At 37.9% G+C, this 18,106-nt stretch overlaps 1 long non-coding RNA gene across 1 annotated transcript; it reads right to left on the bottom strand.

Moving 5' to 3' along the window:
* Positions 1-3,145: 3,145 nt before the first annotated feature.
* On the bottom strand, positions 3,146-16,221 carry LOC140481799 (uncharacterized). Its single transcript, XR_011961608.1, has 3 exons — positions 16,099-16,221; positions 15,867-15,939; positions 3,146-3,339 (listed from the first exon to the last, which is right to left on the bottom strand). It is a non-coding gene; the product is annotated as an uncharacterized lncRNA (long non-coding RNA).
* Positions 16,222-18,106: the final 1,885 nt, after the last annotated feature.

Here is an 18,106-nt window from a genome sequence, read left to right on the forward strand (position 1 = left end):
TAAATGCTTTTTGAATCCATTTCTGTCACTCCTATTTTATCTATCATGAGAGCAGCTCATCTCCATACAAACTCCTTCAGCATAAACTAGGTCAATATATTTTTCACATACCTTATCAATAGTGCTCCATGACCGACCAACCAACCAACCAATAATTGGTGCAGGTTAAGCCAAGCCTCATTGGTTTCTCCACTGCTTGAGTTGAAATGCTTCACTCTTCATGCTCAATCCTGTAGTATCACTGAGAAATGATGTAATCAATCAACTAAAACAAGGATGAGTGAAGGTTAGTCCAGACTTAAACTTTCTACTAGGAAGTGTTTAGAGACTTCAGTTACTGGGAAACTTCATTGTTCTATCGCTGATGTATGATTGACTGGGGTTGGTTAGCTCAGTTGATTGGATGGCTGGTGTGCTAAGCAGAGTATTACCAGCAGTGTGTGTTCAATTCCAGCATTGGCTGAGGTTACTGTAAAGAATTGCCATTCTCAACCTTTTCTCTCACCTGAGGCATGGTCTCTAAGGTTAAAGCACCATTGAACATCTCTCTTTAACTCGGGAGTAGCCTGATGGTTTGGTGGGTCTGTGTTGGCTTTATTATTACCGACATTCACAGCATTGTGATTAAAGTGAATGCACATCATTTTAACAAGCAAGTAATTGTTTCAGGAGATGATTTTTGAAATGTTATAATAGCTGTGGTATTTCCTATATTTTGATTTCACTAAAGTATAATTTTCAATAAATCCAGTGGAGTGTTCAGACCGAAGGGACCACTTCCACTTTGCTAGCATTGCTCTTCTGAGCATGCAGTTTGAAAAAAAACAAATTTGGATGAAATGTGATTGTGATTGAAGTGAGATTACTTTGATGGAAAATCTGATTAGTGGGAGGGAAACTGGAGCAATTCAAATAGAATGGCAACTTATTTTGAAAGATTTCCAAACATGTGCGGGCTAGGTGGATTGGCAATACTAAATTGTCCAGTGTCCAAGGAAATGCAGGATAAGTGGATTAGCCACGGAAAATGTAGGGTTACAGTGATAGGATGGGAGGCTGGTGCTGGGATGGATGCTGCTTGGAGGGTCGGTGTGGACTTGATGGTCCGAATGGACTGATTCCACACTGCAGGGATTCTATGATTCTATGTCATTTGTAATTATGAAAATACAGTGAGATGTGTATAAGTCGCCACAATTCAGTGACATTTTAATTACAGAACTTATAAAAAGAAATAATTGGAACAAAGTTCATCTTTTATTCCTGAGGCAGTAATCTGGATTTATGGAGTGGCTGCAGGACACTGCTTCTGAAACAGCCTCGGAGGCCACCAAAACATAGAACACAGAACACAGAACAATACAGCGCAGAATTGGCCCTTCGGTCCTCGATGTTGTGCCAACCTGTGAACTATTCTCAGCTCGTCTCCCTACACTATCCCAAAGTCATCCATGTGCTTATCTAAGGATTGTTTAAATCTCCCTAATGTGGCTGAGTTGACTACGTTATCAGGTAGGGCATTCCACGCCCTTACCACTGTCTGTGTAAAGAACCTGCCTCTGACGTCTGTCTTAAATCTATCACCACTCAGTTTGTAATTATGCCCCCTCTTACAAGTTGACATCATCATCCTAGGAAAAAGACTTTCACTGTCTACCCTACCTAATCCTCTGATCATCTTGTATGTCTCTATCAAATCCCCTCTTAGCCTTCTTCTTGCCAATGAGAACAGGTAAACAAAGGTTTCCGGACCGGATCCGCTACACTGCCACTACCAAAGCCATTGCATCGCAGGTGCAATTGCTATAGCAAGGATTGACAGACCAGACCCACCAAATTGCCATGCATGAGCTGTTGCTCAAGCCATCGCCTCTTCAGTAGCTGCCCAAAGCCACCACATTGCCACCATGATCACGAGGAATGAACCGGAACCACCGTGCCTCCACCACTATAGCCACCACCGGAATGAATGGACCAGACACACCGACGATGAAGCCTTCAATGAAGTTACGGCTGTGGTCATGAGGAATAGATATCTGGATCCACCATGCTACTGCCACCACAGCAACAGGCCCTCACAACTGCCTGCCTCCACCACAACCACAAAAAAGCTGAAAAGGTGAACTTTAATACAAAAGAAAAATTAAGATATGAAGAAACAACAATAAAAAACAAAGAAGAATCCAGCCAAGCTGGTGAGCCTGAGCATACGGGTACAGAGACCGAACACATCCTATCCTTCCACCGCCATCTTGTTATTTTATCTGACTTAACTGATTCCCAGGTTTCTAACGCCATTACACCCTGGGAACACACATGCATCTTCATACAATCCCCATTATGACAAAAATCTCCTTTTAGAGGCATATCCAAGCCCTTTCCCAGGCTATCGAGAAAATTTAACAAGCTGGCATCCAGTAGACCTGGCAAGAAATAGAACATTGAAAACTTTTGAAAGCCCCAAAGTTTAGAAGAGAACAGTAATTAATCCCAGACTTCCTCAGCATTAAACACAATTTTGTTATTAAATTACTGTTCACACTTCTAAAGACACTGTCCTTCAAATTAAAATAGGAGGGTCAGCAGCTGAACAATTTAGTAGAGAAAAATTCCTCCAGATTACTACGTCTTTCCCTTCAGAAGAGATTGAAGATTTTTAAAAAATGATTCTTTCATGGGATGTGAATGCCATTAACAAGCCCAGCATTTGCTCCCCATCCCTAAATGCCCTTGAACTGAATGAGTTGTCATACCATTTGAATCAAACACATTGCTGTGAGTCTGGAGACACATGTAGGCCAGGCTAGGTAAGAATTGCAGATTTCCTTCCAAGAAGAACAGTAGTGACCTGTTTGTTTTAATGGTAATCAATGCAAGTTTCATGATCACCATTATTGAGCCTATGCGTATATTTCAGATTTAATTAATTGCACTTAAATTCCACTAGCTGTTGTGGAATCCTGCCAACTGGTAGGCTTTGAAGTCATGTTCCCGTGCATTGGTTTGGGCCTCTGGATTAATAGAATTAGGTTTATTGTCATATCTACTCAAGGTACAGTGAAATATATACAATGTCACCAACACAGTGTACAAAAAAAAGAGAAAATAAAGAAAAATATTCCATTACATTACAGATGTACATTGTATAAGTTAGGAAAATAAGAAATAAAGCTAAAAAGTTGGATATTAGTCTTTCCTAAGGGGTTCCATAAGGTCTGCCTGGGCTCCACCAGTTCCAAACCTGTAGCCATCTTCAGTCCGGGCCCACTGGCTGCTGTCCCCGCTCTGCTCCAGTGACATTAGCTTTATGATGTTCTCCAACTTCTTCTTACAATATTTCTGAAAAACAAGAAACATGCCATAGAAGTTTTATTTTTGTGTTGCTAAAATATCCGGTCCCAACTGGGACATCAGTTTTTATTGCATGAGAAGTTAACAATGTTGATTCAGTGGACTCTAATTGGTGGAGGCATGCCCATGGAGAACAAATAGTTACCAAGTTTTTAAAATTAATTTCAAACCAGGAAAGTTGACATTGATTACTTGAGTTATTACCTTGGCGAATGGAACCACAACAGGTTGCACTAAGGTTTTTGTTCCATTGTGAAAAGCAAGGTGTTTATGCTGGAGGAGCTGGTCAACCGTGTGAATAGAAATAGCATATGACATGCATAAGTGAACTGTTTCACAAGCCCAATTGATAAACTTACATTGCTTATTAATGTATATCTCAGCACAATGGCATTATTTAGCAAGTGCTTTTCAATTGCAGAATTTAACTAATGTTCGACACTGTACTTTTGGATTTGCAAGCATGGACTGATTGGCTACACACTGCCTGTTTAAACAACTGAATGGAGATTTGATTTGATTCAGCAGTCATTGGAACAAAGGGTCTACATACCTGTCAACACCCTTTTACTGAAATTCATATACAGTCAGTTCTGATATAACATGATACTTATGTTCTTGTGTGATCTCGCGTTATAAGAAATTGCGCAATAGCCACACCAATTAAACTAATGGGGCTGGAATTGCGTTCTAGCCAAAACAGGTAAGGAAAGTTTATGTTCTACAAATAATGTTCTAAATACTTCAATCGCATTAAACCCAATTCGCACTAAAGAAACATACATTATAGCAGATCCAACTGTATCAATATTATTCAATGGTTTTGAAGCAGAATATCTTTTGAATTTAGAGTCATAAAGATGTACAGCATGGAAACAGACCCTTAGGTCAAACTCGTCCATGTCAACCAGATATCCCAACCCAATCTAGTCTCACCTGCCAGCACTTGGCCCATATCCCTCGAAACCCTTCATATTCATATACCCATCCAGATGCCTTTTAAATGTTGCAATTGTATACCCTCCACCATTTCCTCTGGCAGCTCATTCCTTACACATACCACCCTCTGAGTGAAAAGGTTGCCTCGTAGGTCTCTTTTATATCTTTCCACTCTCACCCTAAACCTATGCCCTCTAGTTCTGGACTCACCCACTCAAGGAAAAAGACCTTATCCTATCCATGGCCCTCATGATTTTATAAACGTCTATATGGTCACTGTTCAGCCTCCGATGCTCCAAGGAAAACAGCCCGAGCCTTTTCAGCCTCTCCCTATAGCTCAAATCCTCCAACCCTGGCAACATCCTTGTAAATCTTTTCTGAACCCTTTCTAGTTTCACAACATCTTTCTGATAGGAAGGAGACCAGAATTGCTCGCAATATTCCAATAGTGGTCTAACCACTGTTCTGTACAGCCGCAACATGACTTCCCAACTCCTGTACTCAATACTCTGACCAATAAAGGAAAGCAGACCAAACACCTTCTTCACTATCCTATCTACCTGCTACTCCACTTACAAGGAGCTATGAATTTCCATCACTATTTTAAAACTAATAGAATTATGGTCGCTGGCCCCAAAGTGGTCCCCCACTGACACCTCAGTCACCTGCCCTGCCTTATTTCCCAAAACTAGGTCAAGTTCTGCACCTTCTCTAGTAGGTACATCCACATACTGAATCAGAAAAGTTTCTTGTACACACTTAGCAAATTCCTCACCATCTAAACCCTTAACACTATGGCAGTGTCAGTTTATGTTTGGAAAGTTAAAATTCCCCTTCCATAATCACCTGTGACAACATTCTATTTGTGGGGCAAAGTACGTGCATTTCTACTGTATAATAGCAGTGTGAAATGGCTATCTTCACCAGTCATCCAAATTTTTAAGATACCTTACCCTTCCAAGATAATCTGAGGTACATTTTAGGACCAAAATAACAACAGTAGGCCCTTACTTGAATTTGCACAGTACATAAACATAGGTCAACAGAAACCAGAAATCAGCAGGGATACATTTTCTAATTTCTTTGTCTATTTATTATGCAATAGCAATACAGGAAAGATTTATAATGAGAAAGTTCAACTAGAAACATTTTTGCTGCCTGTTCTCCCTTAAAATCCTTTTTGAGTTTGTAAACCATTCCACATTGCACCCAATGAGTCAGCAAGGCCTCAAATACAATTTTTAAAATGAGAAGCAATAGTATGAACAGCTGCACATTTTCTGGATTTATTCTGTTATTGTTCTCCAAGTAAATCTGACTGAGATAAATAAGGTGCAGCAATTGCCATAATCACCTGTTCCAGAGAGACATGAGGAATGTGTGAGTTTAACAAAAGTGTCATATAATGATTTATGCACTTTCAAAATGCTTTTTGTAACCTTTTTGTCTTATCTTATTTTTCTGCCAAGAGCTGTATTTGATTTTGATCATCTCACAGTGCCAGTACCTGAAGACATTCGCACATCATGCCCTGGGAAATTTCAGGAGTAGATATGGTTTTACTTATGGGAATCTGAATCTATGTTTCAATAACGACGGAGAAGCAGCAAAGGATGAAACTCAGGAGATGCTGGTACCACTCAAAATAGGACATAGTCCATCAGCTACTACCTACATTGCACAGGCCATATGGGAGCCTTTGCATAAAGAACCACAGTAAGATGCAATGGGGATCTCTGAGATTTGTTACATGGAGATCTGAAATCATGCATATTTGCTCTCACTTCTCCTTCTATAACAATAAAAGTGGCTGATGCATTTAACTCTTGTGACAGAGGGTCACTTCAGACTGATACTGTGGAACTCTACAATTTAACTCAGAGATCAGGAAGGCGTGATAGTCATCAGATGCTGAAATATTTTACAACAAAGTAGCCTAATTCACAAGCTTTTCTTCACAAGAAAGCAGCAGAGAGATTGAGTGATTATATTATATTGAGGACAATCATCCAATGGCCTTTCAGATCCTCCAAGTGAAAGTGATTCCTCAATGTCTGGAATAAGTTGAAAAACAGTCAGATGTTCCTTTGTGTCAACACATGATATGTAGTACATTGCCATGGTGCCATCATCCTTTGTCAAATGCCCTCCAGTTCAAAATATAGAATTAGATCTATGTTTGGTTTATGTACAAGCAGATATTCTGCTTGCTCACATGGCTGAAAACCAAGACCAGAATGAATTAATCTGGAGTAGAGAGCTACTATGTTATACATGTAGTTACCAGGCTGATGATGAAGAGCTCTATCAAGGTGCTGAAAACGTGCTTTCAGTGTTTGGAGAGATCAGCATTGAATTTGTAATGTGCAACTGTTTAGATGTCTAGAATAGTGACAACGTACTGTATAATTCACACGAACATCATTCAGGAGATGCTGCAGCAAACAGAAAGCCCTGGCTTGAGTGCATCCAGAAGACATGAGAGAGTCTATCAGAATCGTGGAAATTCAAGCAAATCCTCATTAATTACAGTAAGAAACACCAATCTCTGTGACTGCTTAGACTGTTAGGAGGATTTACGCTTAAATCTATCTCCCACAAGATCTTCTTTTACTTTCCTACCAAGTGCTGATGGCATTATCACAGTGGGTAGTTCTTATTATACTCAATCAAGTATTATTCACTGTTTAACTAAATCTTCTTTTGACACTATAGCTTGACCTCCTTTTCCTTCATTTGTAAATAAAGAGACATTTCTTCAATCCATAAGCATGTTATAAAATTACAATGTTAGTATAAGATTTCATCAGTAATAATCTCTAGAATGAATAAATCAGCATCAAGTGAATGCACCTTTTCTGCATGACTAATCTCTCTGAATTACAAAGCACTACAAAGTCACAGTCTATTGTTATACAAAGATTTGATCTGATTTGATTTATTATTGTCACATGCACCTAATTACAATGAAAAGTTTGTTTTGTGTACAGTACAGGCAGATCATAGCATACGAGGACATACAAATTATAGGGGCATTTAAACAAAGTGGGGTACACAAGGTTACAGCTGCACAGGAGGTGCACAAAATCAATATCAACATTAATTTGAAATTTGAGAGGTCCATTTAGCAGTTTAATAACAACAGGGAAGAAGCTGTTCTTGAACCTGTTGATAGTATATTTAAGCTTTTGTATCCTCTGCTTGACTGAAGAGGTTGGAAGAGAGTACTACCAGGGAGGAAGGGAACTTTAATGATGTAGGCTGCCTTTCCATAACAACAAGAAATGAAGTTGGAGTCCATGGATGGGAAGTTGGCCTGCATGATGATCTGGGCCGTGCCCACAACTTTCTGTAGTTTCTTATGGTCCTAGGCAAACCAGCTGCTGTACCAAACCATGATGTCTCAGCTAAAATGTTTTTATGGTGCATCTGTAAACGTTGGTGCGGGTCCTTATGGACATGCCAAATTTCCTTAGCCTCCTGAGGAAGAAGAGTTGTTGTTGTGCCTTCTTGACCATTGCATCTACATGGGAGGATGAGGACAGATTGATGGTTATTGTCACTCCTGGGAAGTTTACACTCTCCACCCTCTCACCTCTGCTCCGTTGATTTGGATAGGGGCATGTCCTCCTTTATTCCTGAAGTCGATGATCAGCTGTTTAGTTTTTCAGATATTGAGGAGAGATTGTTATAATTATAAAGTGCAAAAAATACACTATTATTTTTTACCACATTGCTTTCCATTTGTCCTAACACATTGCTTTCCATCTATTGCTACTTTAAAGTATCATCTGGGAGTTTGGATCATGGGATGTGGTAGTTATATAATAAAGTCATGAAAATAAATTGGCCTTTTTCTGATGGTGGCTGCCTCCTGACTGGCTTATAATGTTGTTGGCTGCATCACCAAAGGATCTTCCCAGGTTGCATGGCCTCATCTTCTTTATTACCCAGTAACTGGGGATGAAGGCTGGAATTCTGATATATGCTGTTCTTCAGATAGATGGATTTCTTTTCTGAACCTAGTTGATTAACCTACTGATCAATGAGAATGGTTGGTTAATGATAGCTATTAGACCCTGGATAGTATGAGACAAAGCAGTTATTACAGTTTGGAAGCTGTGATATATGTTACTCTTCAATTTATTCAATATTCCCTCGAGACTGAGTGAGCCCAACTTTATGTGAAGGTGGTAGAACCAACCATGCTTCCAAGTAGGGAGCCTGCTCCAGTTTCCAGTGAAGTTGCCTTTTACTCCATTGCTACCTGCCATGAAGATAAAAGGCCTTGTTGATGTTGCTGCAAAAGCTAACTATAGACTTGAGAGTTAAACCTGGTAGTTGTCACTCATCAGTGAGTGATCATTGAGGCTGCACATTGTTTTGGAGTTCTTCATGCACCCTTTATTTCAGCCAAGTACCCTAGATTTCAGAACACCCAAACTATTTATACCTTCTCCTCAGGCTCAGCTGGAAAAGTGACACATGCTCACCCACATTTCAGTCCTTAATATTCCTCTTGATGTGTGAATCAGCCAGTGCCACATCCTCGCTACCACTACATAACTCCATCACAAGAAGTGACTTGTAGAGTAAACTAAATGCAACATTGCTTCTGGGCAATCATTTACAATTTATAAAAGGCTCTACATGACAACAAAGGCTATTAGGAAAGTCACCCATAATATCTTATTTAATTTTCTCACTGAGTCCTCATGCATTATCACTGTTAGTAGTCCTTATTACACTGAATCAAACATCAACACTTTCAGACTCGTATGCAATACTGAGGAGTGGGAAAGTGCCTGTGGTATTGTTGGTGGTAAGTTAGCAGGAATTGTTGGAGAGGAAGACAAGGTGAAGATGTTGCATGCATCCTCTTCACAAAGGGAGTGATGAGTTTAAAAGTGGGTGTGTCCGCAGAAACGTATCAGCAACTGACCACCACCTTCTCAAGGTCAACCAAATTTGGGCAAAAATCCAGCCAGCCAGTAATACCCATATCCATGAATTATTACAAGAAAATTGTATTTCTGGATGAAACCCTTGCTACTATCTGGTCACAACTCATGTTTAAGTGGTCATTATGTGTAATAAACATATTGAAAATGCATGCAGTAAATGTACTTGAAAGTAAAGTGAAAAGACTCATTTATCAGTTTATCTTCAGTCTGCAATCTTAAATATAGACTGACTGGCTATTTGAAATTTGTGATATATTTTCCAGGTAGTTCAGCTGTTCACAACCATTTTGCATGGATGTCACATCAATGACTACTAAACTGATGCGAATGCAAATGAGAAGTTCCAGTGTATCTGTGCATATCTTCCTCTGTAGGCCACCAACAGGTATAAACTTGATGCCCAGGGACAGCAGTGACGCAGCTTATTTCATGATTGTTCAAGGCCAATATATCATTATATTATATAACATTATATCCATTATTTGGAAATCCCACCTTCCTTGTTTTCTTCCTCTTTTTATTTATTCTGAATGCTCTCTAACTCCTCAGTGGTAGCTCCCATTGTTCTTGCACTGATTTAGCTTCAGGTTGCTGTTTTCATAATACTTTTGCCAAGTCACCTATTGGCTAAGCAAATTTGGGGCTGTTCTCTAATGTAAAAATTCTATTTTTGATCTCTCTTTGCTCTTTTCCATGATAATTCTGAATCTATCTGAATTATTATTCTTACACAAAAATGATTTCCTATTGATACTCATTTCAAATATTAAGCTTTCTCTTGACTGAAATCAGAACTGCTCCCTTTCATTTTGGGTTTATTAATTTGTCCACAAGATGTGTCGGCCAGTATTAATTGCCTATCCCTGGTTTTCTTGAAAAGTTTTGATGAGCTATGAACTTAAAACTTTGTAGTGTAGAGGCACATACAGTACTTGTTAGGGAGGCAGAACCAGAATCCTGACCCAGTGACAGTGTGGAATGGTGATATAATTCCAATCAGGATGGTATATGGCTTGAAGGTCACTTGCAGGTGGTGATGTTCCTCGACATCCACAGCCCTTGTCCTTCTTGGTGGTGAGATTGTGGATTTAAAGATGTTGATGCAGGAGCATTGATGAGTTGCTGCTGTCCATCTTGTAGATGGTGCAATCTACTGCCACTGTGCAGCAGTGGTGGAGGGCTATTTTGCCCTGGATTGTATTGAGCTTCTTGAGTGTTGTTGGATCTGCATTTATCACACAAGTGGAGAATATTCCACCACATTCCTGACATAGGTTTTATAAATGGTGGATAGGCTTGAGGAGTCAAGAAGTACATTATTTGCTACAGAACTTCCAGCTTCTGACCTGCTCCTTTAACATTTATATGACTGGTTCAGTTCAGCCTCTGTTCAATGATAATCCTCCAGAATGTTGATAATGGAGGACACAGCAATGTTAATGCCACTGCATGTCAAATAAGTCAGGTTCTTGTTTGAGACTGTTGGCTCAGCACTTGTTTGCCATTAATATTACTTGCAATTTTCTAGTTCACCCAAAAAAGTTGACCAGTTTTTGTTGTATATGAACTTACACTACTTCAGTATCTGAGGAATCAAAATTGGTGCTGAACACTGTGCAGTCATAAGCCATCGTCCGTACTTCTGACCTTATGACAGAGGGGGCGTTATTGATGAAACAGCTGAAGACGGGTGCACCTAGGACATTACACGAAGGAACTCCTGCATCAATGATTAACCTCCAAAAACCACAAACATCTTCCTTTATGCTAGACATATGTTTTTTCCCGGAGCTCCTTGATGTCAGTGTTGATCAAATGTTGTCTTGATGGTAAAAATAGTTACTTCTACCTCAGCAACAAAAGTTCCCCTGATTTAACTTTATTAATTTTACATCCTCTATCTCTTTTACACTGGTTTTATTTTATCTAATCTTAGGGTATTTGAAATGTCCTGTACTGTGTGCAAACTGTGCCCATGACCAATGATCCTAGGACATCCCTGACCAATAATGACCCCCCAGCCTAGATTGAAAATAAGCTGCCACTCAGTTTCTGACAGGGCCATTTGGTTGAATACATATGTAGTGTTTGTTGTGCAGACAGTTGGTAGGCAAGGCTAAGCAACACATGGATGCAGGTAGGCACTAAGTCAGCAAATGCTAAGAGACCAAGCAAGCCATCCTGAGATGCAGCCTGGTCCAATCTGTGAGCTGGGTGTCTGTCCCTGTATTCAAAGAACCTCTGCTGCAGCCATTCAGTGCTAGCTATCACTGAGCCCTGCATTACTGGTCTATGATTACAGTATTCTGCAACTGTATTGCAGATGGTCATGAGGGGGTTGGCAAGTGCCAGATGCCAATTTCCCTGGATGAGGAGTGTGTGCAGCCAGTGCCCATGGATCATGCCCTGATGCTGTTTGGTCCTATGCAACATAAAGATTCTTTGGAGAAAGTTGTGAGCTAAATTCACCAGGTACTTGCCATGTCAAGAATTCTCAGCATCTAGCTTGTTTAATGTGTTTGGTATAATAGGAGGTGAATATTAATTGGGTTACTTACCATGTTAAAAAGGTGATTAACAAACAATAAAATCCCCCTGAATTGGCAACTCATCTCACCTCTCAGCAAAATCATAAAAGATTGAGAGAGTTGATATCAATTGGATGACTTCTCATTCAATTTCACCACAACTTTCTCACAATTCTCAGATGCCTATAATATTCTGCCCATAGATACTGTACTCTTAAGTATCTACTTGCACCCTCAACTCATCTACCTGAATCTTTAAACTTCTTATGTTGACATTTATGTTGCTAACTATTGAACAGTGCCTATGTTGTCTAAGTTTTGCTTCTTGTTCTATCAAATAAATATTTCTTAATTTCTTGTTTTCCATTTCCATCTTTGTTTCTCACCCTTCTGAATCTACAGTCAGGAAAGCATCATTCTGCCTTCCCGACAGCATTAGAAAATCTCCACGTACTTGCCATCTATCAGTGTTGACATAATTTTATCAGAATTCTGAGTAATCATTGGTGTCCATGACTCCTGTTATGTTTCTAGTTGCAGGTTTTAAAATATGGTGAGGTCCTCCAGTGGTTTATAATTACTGGCACTGAGTATACAAATGCATAATATGGAAATTTCTGACAATTGCTATTTTAACTGAACAGTTTCAGCTATTAACGTTCATATGAGTATTCTCAAAGTATACTATCAAGACTCATGATATACTTAACGATATTTAAGAATACTGACCAAGGAACTATGGTGTCATATTGATAAGATTAAAGGCATCAGTACATCACTGGTAAAAATAAAAACCTAAGTATGCTGTGGACTCTATAACTACTTCTTCTTGTCAATAGATTAATCAAACAGATTAAGGCATCTATTTTGTCCAAAGATCCATTAGTTCATTTTTTCCTATTTAATTTGGGGTTATATTTGTTTTTATTTCATTGATTTTTTTTCCAGTCCAGGACCATTATCTTTGACTTCATTACCCTTTTCTATTCACAGATTGAAGCTAACTATATTATGATCAATATTTCCCCATTGTTTTTCCTTCGCATACATCTAATTAATGGCTTCATTTCATTTCCCAGAAGTAATTGATCGATGCTCCTTTCTTTGGATTATAAACATGCTGATCTAGGAAAACAATCCTGAAGATATCTCAGAAGCATCCTCAACTGCAACCAGATGCATTAAACATATTTCAATCAGCTCTGGATGAGTGAAAATCACCTAATATATAATTGTTTCATTCTTACATAATGTTCTTAATTAGCTGCAGATTTTCACCCCTATTTCATCCACACAGTTTAGTGGCAAACACCAATGCTTCCCTTCCAATTTCTAAATTCTATTCTTATGAATTTTATCTTAACACAATATCTAGGCCCAACACAGTGAAAGAATTCTATAAACACAGCTCACCTGTTCAAGGTTTTGATACAACAGAAAATGTAGTGACACGGATACCTTCAGGAAACTTGGAAATGCATTAGGCAGCAAACTAATGGGATCAGATTAGCACTGAATTCAATGGAAACTGAAAGAAAATAGGGGCATGAAATGGACAATGGATTTGATCCCTTTTCCCCATTTAAGGTTTCATTGATTCATTGTGTTGCTTGGATATATGGATGGTTTTGACCTGCTATAATTGGGAATACTGTTGCACACACTTTCGTTAAAAACAGACTTGGACATTTGCTGATCACACTGCAATGACATATTCAACAAGTAATAAGGAGGACTGTAAAAAAAAAGTCAAAGACATGTTAATAGAGTGGTCACATGGATGTTAGATGCAATTTTATATCACTTGAACCTGTGCTATTACCTCCTGTTTTAAAATCAATGCTGTTGATTTGAACATTGAGCAGATAACAGGGATAGAGGGTTTGATAAGATGTGTGGAAATGGCCAAAATGCACACATTTCAGGCCATATATTTAAACTCTTTGGCTTTATTGATATTTTTGTGGCAAAATGGATTTTCATTGCAGAAACATTTCAGGCCATATATTTGAACTCTTTGGCTTTCTTAATATTTTTGTGGCAAAATGGATTTTCATTGCAGAAACATTACAATGAGGGAACAAAAACAACTCTGGAAATTCCTGGCCTATAATAGTTTTTTAAAAAAGTATCAAAAAATGAAAACAATGTAAAGCGTGAGATTTCCAACTTTGGTGGCAAATTGAACAGAAAACGTTATGTAAATAGTTATAGACAAGGAGTTTGCTTAGTAATACAATTAAAACTTATTCCAGAAATAATGTTTATTTAATGCTGTAGAGACAGACCATTTCCATTCCCACATTATACACTCTTCACCCTCTTTTAGCAGTATTACTTAATTTCCGTTTCTAGTATCTTCATCCTGTGAGATTCCTGCATTCTCTGCAAACCCGATTTGGAATTGAACATATTATTATCTTGCCTTACCTTGTACATCATTGAACTGGACAAAGTACGTCTCTGACTTGCCTTTCAATCCCACCATGTACATTTTCTTGCCTGAGTCATGATTCTTATGGGCACAAATGTATTTTGTTGCAGCTGAGGTATATTAATTTCCTTGTTTATAAAAGTAATTAAATTCCTAAGGAAAATACTATTTATTCGTTTGCCTCAAAGAATTTTAAAAACACTCACAACCTCTATGCATATCTCTCACAAGCTGCTGTCCAAGTCTTTTCAATAGCCATTCACTCACCTCCCCCATTTCAGCTCTCCATTTTGAAACAGTTTAACCTCTGCTTCACCATGAGCAGTACCATGAAAAATTAACTAATAAATTAAATTATCAATTCATTTGTATAATCAAATGCAAATACTTACAAAATGTTTTCATCTAATGTTCTTTTTTTTCACCAAAACCTAGCAATGTAAATGAAGTAGGGAATTCAGCCAGGTGAATGTGGTGTTATGCTTTATGATTATATTCAGATGTACTTATTGAATTTGTTAATAAAAATCACAAACTTAAAAATGAGCTTTAATTCACTTACCTTATGTATGCAGCACAAATTACCTCCTTATCATCCTGTGCTTTAATATCCAATTGATTACATTGAAGCCTCAGCCTTTAATTGCATGCATTTGGTGAAGGTGATTTGTACTTTACAGAAATCTTCCATCACTCCGTATTATTTTGTACTTTTATATCAAAGATGCTTCTATAGGAAATTGTGTCAAGGTACAGAATCAAAAACACTCAAAATCTATGTGTAGATATATGATTGCATTAATAACCGTCTAGCACTCTATAATCCAATTAACTGGAAAAATCTCTGGGCAGGACAATGGAAGGTCATAAAACAATTAGGGTTATCAAAATGTGAAGTAAATTGAGACTTCGAAGGTGATATGTTACAAAATCATAACTTAATTAAATAAAATAATATATATATATAACCACATAAATACCATAGGATGCAATCGGTTGGAGCTTTGTTTGTTATAAATTTCTCTATTTTCTTTCCCAAAATAAGCTGGAACAACAACTTCACACTTTATTTGATAAAGATAGGAAAAAAAGATACAGATTCACTTTCCTTTTATTATGACTATATCAAGTTATATACAAGAGACTGAAGAAATGGAATAAGCAGGACTAAACTTCACATTATGCACATTGGCAACAGACAGAACAAAAGTTTGGAACTGACAAGCATATTTCAGATTTTTACCAGGAGAGGGCACAAAAAGTCACTTCAACACTATAATCTATTAAACTATAAATATTTAAATTCCATCTTCCAAGGACGTAGTGACCATCTGTATCACGACCTTTTGGTGAAATCTGTAATGCTACAAATATAATCTAACTAACCTTTCAAGTTCAATGGTATAGTTTTGCATTAACTAACAAAATATGACAGCTAACACAATATTGATGCATGTTATGAATGTAAACATTTGTTTATGTGATCGGACTTACAGAGAAGAACAGTAGATATCAAATTACTTATACACTATGAAACATTGAAAGACAATTTATGTAATTGGTTACTTGCTACCATTTATGTTTTGGTACTTTTTCATTATCAGCTTTATTTTGTTTTTGTCTAGTTCTATATGCCTTTGTTATACTCACGCTTAGGCTACTGGGAAGAAGAGGGTAAGTTCCGTCTCATTTGGCCAACCAAATGTGAGTTTCTACCTTTTTACTGAAAATAATATAAAACACAAAACAATAAAAAGTATTCAATTATCAGTCGTGGTTTTAAAATAGTCATATCAGTGATTTACTGTTAAGTATAGTCAAGAAACAACATTTAATTGTACTTTTAAAATTTTCTATATTGTCCATTTTCTAACTTACTTACATCTTCCTGCAGGTTTTCAATTGTTGCATTCCAGCTTTCAACTTAGGAGGATGGGAATCCCTTTGGGTCTTTGCACTGAGCTGTATGAATTAGAGAACCATTTCATGAGGGGTCAAAATCTTCAGTTTTATTGAGACCTCAGGCAGTATGTTTCATCTCATCAATATCCAAGGACTCATATTTATAGACCATGGCAGACGAGACCTGCCATCATTGCCTCCACTTCACTGCAGAGGCAGGGATCGAGCGGTGCCATCTGCTGCTAGCTGACTTACAGACAACTTTATGAACTAAAGCGGCCTTTTCTGTGACTTGAGGTCACAATGCCATTAGGTTTCTATACAGCAAGATCTTTCCAGGCTACCACAGGGGACAGATAAAGCTATCTGCAATTCACACCATTATAAAGCAACTGACTGAGACCCTATTTGCCAGGGGAAAGACCTTTAGAATTTTGACATTGGAATGGAGACACCAACTGGAGAGGGCATATTGACTGCAACAAAAAAAGCTGATTCATTAATGTCAGTTGTTGCTACTATAGAAGACCTGTTTCATCCCTGTTTCATCAACATTTTTCATGTTGAAAAATAAATCTTTTAGAAGTTAGGCAGATATAGATCTTTAAGAACCTGAGATGACTGTCCTCATTTATACTATTCATGATCATTTCTTTTCAGACTATCCTATCATTTTTCAGTCCAACACTCTTTAACTCTACATTATTTAGTGAATGCAGCATGCTTTTTGATCATGAGCAATTAATATTATAAATTGGAAAAATGTGAACTCTTTTTGTACCCCAAAAAGGGGGAAAAATAGGTCCAACTTTGAGCACTTGTATCAACTAAATTTGATTTTGTTTTAGTGGTTTCAACCTTTAAACTTAAATGTCAAATTTTAAAACCTTCTCAGGTTATGGTAGACAATGTAACTATTTAACTTAATTCTAGTTGTGCTGGCATTGTACCTAGGTAAAGACTGTGAGCTAAGGTGAGCTCGCGTATTCAGTCCAATGATGGCTTGTATTCTTTATATAATTCCTGGCTAATCATGTTTCCTCCAAATACCAAACAGCCCACAGAATAATTCATTTCTAATTCACCCCTCACATGTCTACTATGCTAATTTCATCACCACTGTGTTTATGCCCAGCTCCTGCCTGCAAAGAGCCAGAGGGATTAAAGATATATTTGCAGGTATGGCAATGTGGTCCAACATACCCCAGATGCTCTTAGAATACAGATTTTTGTGACTGTGGAAGATGACATTATTAATGAAGGCATTTTTACTGACGTGCAATATTCACATATTGTTGCAGCCTGAGTGTCAGGAGAATTACTTCTTGAACATCCTGTCTATATTTGATGCTCATCAGAAAGAAATTCTCCCCTTCCTCCCTACTTTATCTTCAGCTTGTCCTGTTCACTCTGTGTGGTCTCTAGCCACTCACATAAATCATAGAAAATTAACATGGAGGCACAGTAAGCAGTTCGGAAGGAAAATTGTACTGAGACATTTAGGACTGAAATAGGGCAAACATCATTGAGTCAAAGATTTCTAAATTTTGGAACATCTTTTTTCTAGAGATCTGAGGATTCTCAATATTGAGTACATTCAAGGCAGATTTGGGGATGCGAAGGAAATTAAGGGATATAGGATAATGGGAGAAGGTGGATTTGAGATAGAAAATCACCAAGATCTTGTTGAATGGCAAGTCAGGCTCAATTGGTGAAATGATCCACTCCAGCTTCTATTTATTAAGTACGTATTTATACTTACTCTTCAAGTCATGCTCCAATCCAAGGGTAATGGTTATTTGTACACCCATAGGGGAACTGGTTGGAAAGTAAGATAAATTCCTTCAGCACTTATCACATCATTATTGCAGATTTTTGTAGCTTAAAACAACTATGTAAAATGCCAAATAACTGGCAAGCACCCTGAAGAAATCAGCTACCCTTTAGGTAGTTGATTATTGCTCTGAATTACACTTGTCAGTGTTCTT

Source organism: Chiloscyllium punctatum, chromosome 10 (genome assembly GCF_047496795.1).
Source record: "Chiloscyllium punctatum isolate Juve2018m chromosome 10, sChiPun1.3, whole genome shotgun sequence".
Taxonomy (NCBI): domain Eukaryota; kingdom Metazoa; phylum Chordata; class Chondrichthyes; order Orectolobiformes; family Hemiscylliidae; genus Chiloscyllium; species Chiloscyllium punctatum.